The sequence below is a fragment of the Orycteropus afer genome, unplaced genomic scaffold (assembly GCF_000298275.1).
Source record: "Orycteropus afer afer isolate SDZICR_OR568_19922 unplaced genomic scaffold, OryAfe1.0 scaffold00389, whole genome shotgun sequence".
NCBI classification, from domain to species: domain Eukaryota; kingdom Metazoa; phylum Chordata; class Mammalia; order Tubulidentata; family Orycteropodidae; genus Orycteropus; species Orycteropus afer.
Genome location: NW_006921976.1, coordinates 1,595,856 through 1,601,551, shown reverse-complemented (window position 1 = coordinate 1,601,551; position 5,696 = coordinate 1,595,856). Strand labels below are relative to the sequence as shown.

Sequence of the window (5,696 nt, the reverse complement as noted above, 5' to 3'; positions counted from 1 at the left end):
GTCAGCTGTGCTGAGCTGAGAAGGTTGGAGAGCTATGGGGTCTGGCAGCCGAGAGAGCTGGGGATGCTCAGAGATACCCATCTTTAGAAACCAGGCATAAGTCATTGGGATGGAGCCCAGCATCCACATATTCTCAACAGGGATTCCAAGGGAGGCTTTGACAGGAGTGCTCCTGCCTTTAAGCTATCCAAATGACCTGGATACACATGGAAGAGATCTTCTGAGACAGCTGCTGCTGCCTGTTGCTTGAAGGTTGTGTGTGTGTGTGGGGAAAGCCCAAATCACATGTTGAAATCCATAAGATAACTTCCAATAGTGGTCCCCCTGAAGCGTATAGAAGCTGACAAGTCCAAGCCGAAAAGTCCAAGTCTCTGGAGGAGATGGGGCTTGCGGCCACCTTGGCTTCCACAAGCACAGGGGAGCCCAGAGATTCAAGCTGGCATGCAGTACACTGGTTGTTGACTCCAATAAAAGACGAATCCGAGATCTCCAGGCCGAGCGGTGGGCCGCTCACTCAAGGAAGTCTGTAGTTCTCACACCAGGGTTCCAACCCCTCAAGGAATGCGGCTCTTCCCAGAATGTCCTTGGATATCTTGGAAGCAGGCCACACCCCTAGGGAAACTCCCCTTGGGCAGACTGGCCACTCAGAACACAGTCATCTGATCCCATCATGGGAACAACCACACAGAACTGGGGTCCAGCCAAGTTGACACACAGCTCCAACTATCACAGATAATTTCACATATAGTAAGAGGGAAAGTCTGCAAAATGTGACATTACGGTATTTCACCTTCTATATGTGCCATGCAATAAGTAAATAATGTTTTTAGGAAATGAACTCTTGATACATACTGCAGAGCATATGTAAGAAGAAGCTAACTGAACTCCTAAAAAGGAGTCATGAAATGCAGGGACAATAACTTTCTCAAGGAAAAATATAAAAGCCTCTAGAGAAATGTTTTATTCTAAGGTTTGGATTTGCCAGTTTTATATAATTTTGGTAGAGAAAAATCCAAGGTAATTGATGATGCATATGGAGTCTATAACAACAAATTTCTAACTGTATTAAGTTGACTGCACAGAGGGTAAATGTCTCTTCAGTGGGTGTTTCTTCCCAGTGATGAGATGGAAGATACAGAAAAACTACCACAAAACAAACATAGGGATTATTCTTATCAGGAAAAAAAAAAAAGAAAGAAAATTAGGGAAGTTGAAACTATCTTAATGCTTTTTTTCATTATTGTGTTAGTGTGAACAGCAGACATTGAACACTGTGTTAAAACACATGGGTAGTTTAGTGGATTACTGTAAAGGAAACAACCACTACTCTTGTTCAGAAATAAAATGCATCAAGCAGCCTAAAAGCCTCATATATGCTTCTTTTGATTATATGCCTCGCCTCCCTTTTCAGTAACCATTAGTCTGAATTTTGTATTTCTTTAAATTTTTTGTATAATTTGTTTTATTTTATTTGCATCCTTAAATAATATAACTGAGTTTGCCTATATTTCAACTTATGAGTAAACTCAATATTGTACAAATCAACTTATATATGTCACACAATAATGTAAAATATTATATGCATTATTTTTTCTTGATTATTTTATTCAATGTCATGTTTATGTCATTCATTCTTGTTGTTACATGTAGTTAATTTTATTTACTTATTTATTTTGAGAATGCTTCCCCTCTAGTGTCTCACAGCTGATTGCTCCAAGGGGTTCATCACCCTAGAGTAGGTGGGTACATTGCTCTACGGTAGGTGTTCTGCATGTAGGTCTTTCTACTGTTGTGCTGAGACCCAATCCATGGGAGTGAATCCATTTCTAGGCCTGAAGGTTAAGCCAGGACTATAGTCTCAGGGGTTCTTCCAGTCTCCATCTGACTAGTAATTCTGGTTGTTTCTGTGTTTTTTAATTTGGTTCCACATTTTTCCTCCCTCTTTATCCAGGATCTCCAGTTTTGTTACCTTTCCTAGTGGTTGGCATTGGTAGCTGGACACCATCTAGTTCTTGTCTCAAGGTCATGAAGGCTGAGGTCCTTGTGGTCCATCTTATCCTAGATTTTTCCAGATGCCTTTGATTTTCTATAAGCAATGTTGTTATAAACATTCTTGGACATACAACTTGGGTATATATGCTTGCACTTGTTCATATATTTCTTTAATTTTTGTGCTTAGGAGTTGATAGAAAAGTATATATTGAAATTTACTAGATAATTGCAAATCCATTTTTGTAGGAGTTTTAACAATTTCCACTCCAACAGCAGTGCAGGGAAGTTCTCATTGCCCTATGTTCTCAAGAAATATTAGTTTTATTAGATTTTTCAAATGTTTTATTAATGTATTTGTTTTGTCGTGATATTCCCCCATAATTTCAATTTGCATTTCTCTGCTTATTATATAATTCTCTCTCCTTTCCAGTACTTTTTGACTCTTTAGAATTCTATTTGAATGAATTGCACATTCAAGTGTTTTGGCCATTTTTCTATTGGGATGGCTTTTTTTTTTTTTTAATGAAATCTAGAAGTTTTGTTTGTATTGTAGTCCTTCGTTATTTAATTATGGCACAAATATTGTTTTATTCTCTGTGAATTTCCTCTGTATTTTCTTTGTAGTAACTTTTAAGTATAGCTGAATCTTGCATCTTTTCCCTTATGGTTATTGCTATTTAGTCCTATTCAAGAAATCATCCTTTACCCAAAATGTCATGAAAATAGTGTTCTATAATATTCTAAGGAGCTCTGGTAGCGTAGTGCCTAAAGCACTGACTGCTAAGCAGAAGGCTGGAGGTTCAAACCCACCAGCCACTCCTCAGAAGCAAGGTTGGGCAATCTACTTCCGTAGTGACACTGCCTCGGAAACCCAAGGAGGGGTCTCTATGAGTCGGTCCGACTTGACGGCACATAACAACAACATAATATTCTAAAGGTTTTCTAGTTTTGCCTTTTAAATTGAGGTCTTTAGTCTACCTGGAACTCTTTTTAATGTATGGGGTGAGAAAAGAGTACAGTTTCACTCTCCATTGTAGTATCTTGTTTACCTATTTTTATCGATATAAGACAATTTAAATATAATAGAATGTACAGATTTTAAGTGTTCAAGGTATTTCCATGAATTAACAATGTGATCACCACCCAAATGAATATATAGAACATTTCCATCACTTAAAAATTCCTATAATTTCATTTCTTTTCTTAACAGTGCAGGTTAATTTAATGGTCAAGATAATATATGTTCCTTTGTATCTGGCTTTTTTTCCCCTCTTAACTTTATATATATATATATATATATATATGTGTGTGTGTGTGTGTGTGTGTGTGTGCGTATATCAATACGTATTGTCATATGTAATTTTTCTTTTTTTATTATTATTGCTGAGTGGTATTCTGTTGTGTGCACATAAGATGGCATCTTTTAAAATTTCATTTTCTGATTGTTGCTGATGTACTGGAATAACATTGATATTTACAAGTTCATTTTATGTACAGTATTCTTGCTGAACTCTTTAATAAAGTGTCTAGAGGTTCTGGTGAATTTTTTACATATCTAGTCATATTAGCTGGGAGCTCTGGTAGCATGGTGGCTAAGACACTTGCCTGCTGACCAGACGGCTGGCGGTTCAAACCCACCAGCCACTCCTCGGAAGGAAGGTTGGGCAATCCTACTTCCGTAGTGATACTGCCTTGGAAACCCAAGGAGGGGTCGCTATGAGTCAGGGGGCCGACTCGACGGCACATAACAACAACAACAACAACAGCCATATTAGCTATAATTGATGAGAGTTTTTGTCTCTTTCTTTTTAATCCTTACATCTTTTACTTTTTCTTCCCTTGCTATGCTAAATAGGAACTCTAGTACAATCCTAAAAGGAAGCAATAATAGAAAGCATCCTTGGAAGTTATCAATATCAAAGTTATCAATATCAATATCAAACAAATTTTTCTTTTTTTTCACTCATTAAGTTTGATCAGTTTAAAGAAACTCCATACATCGTAGAGCTTAAATTATATTCATATAAATTATAATTATGTTTGCATAAAAATTACTTGGTTTACTACCACTTTGCTAAGATTCTTTTATATAGGTATTCATGAGTTGTCTGGAATTTCCTACCAACTTGATTTTTGATACTGATTTTATTTATGTTGGCCTCAAACAATGTGGTTTCCTCTTTTTCTATTCTCTATGAGTTGTATGGGAGCTCTGGTGGTGTAGTGCCTAAGGCATTTGACTGCTGGTTAGCAGGTCAAACCCACCAGCCATTCTTCAGAAGGAGGATGGTTGGGCAATCTACTTCCATAGAAGTACTGCCTCAGAAATCCAAGGAGGGGTCGCTATGAGTCGGATCCAACTCCACAGCAATGAGTTTGGTTTTGGAGTTTTATGAGTTATATAAAATTGACTTTTTTTTCCTCAAATGCATGATATATCACATAATGAAGCTAATTGTGCCTACAATTTTCTTTGTGGAATTATTTTTTATTATTGTCTTTTAATGCTAAGTAAAAAGTAAGTTATATTTTCTAATTTTTCTTCAGTTAATTCAGTAAGTTTTCATTTTTTTAACATTTTTAAAAGATTTTCTTAATATGTTAAATTATTAACTCTATTTTATTACCTTTTTAATCTCTGAAACATTTGGAGATCTGGCTTGGTTTCATATCTGAAATTGTTCTGTAATTTTGCTTGATCAGTATCATCAGAATTCTATTTTATTTGCCCTTATAAGAATATACTTTTTCTCTTTAGATCCTGTTTGCATTTTGTTTGCTTTTGAGTTAATTTATTTCTGTTCACATCTTTATCATTTTCTACCTTCTGCTATCTGTACTTGTATTTTTTGATGTATATAAACATGAACTTCAGTCATGTTGTCAGACAGGATTAATCCCTTGAGAAGGGTATCATGACTGGTAAAGTAGAGGGTCAGCAGAAAAAGGGAAGACCCACAACAAGATGTATTGACAACAGTGGATGTGGTGATGGGCTCAAGCACTCCAGTGCTTGTGAGAGTGGTGCAGGACTGAGTAGTGTTTCATTCTGTTGTACACAGGGTCACTATGAGTTCGAACCAACTAGATGGCACCTAACAACAACAACATATATAGTTCAACCAATTTTCCAACTTTTACATTTTTTAGAAGTATAAATTTAATACTGTATATTGTCCTCTAAGTACTGTTTTATTTGTATTGCATAAATTTTTCATTTTCATTTAAATTTTTTTCCCAAAATTTGTCTTTATTAACTCATGCAATACTTACACTGCTTCTTAATTTCTAAATTAATGAGATATTTGGTTATCTTTTTATGAACTATTTCTAGCTTATTTGCTTTGAAATCAGAGAATGTGTTCTGTATGATTTCAGTCTTTAAAATTTCTTAACACTATTTTGACAATCAAGTATTGTCCTATATAATTTTATTGTTTATTTCTTTAAAAAGAATATGAATTCTAGTGGTTGGGTCCAGTGTTCTATGTATGTCAAGTTTGTTGCATCTTCTATTTCTCGTGCTCTGAGAAAGATGTGTTAAAAAATCTCATATTGTAAGGGCAGATTTGTCTATTTTCTCCTACTTTTATGAATTTCAGTTTAATATATCATTGAAAGAGCCCTGGTGGTGCAGTAGGAGCTCTGGTAGCATAGTGCCTAAGGCACTTGACTGCTAACTAGAAGGCTGGCAGTTCAAACCC

General features: G+C 35.8%; 1 protein-coding gene across 1 annotated transcript in view; it reads left to right on the top strand.

Annotated features, from left to right (window-relative positions):
* GRID2 (glutamate ionotropic receptor delta type subunit 2) overlaps positions 1 to 5,696 on the top strand; it is a 1,108,517-nt gene that overhangs the window by 314,255 nt on the left and 788,566 nt on the right. The window lies entirely within an intron of this gene.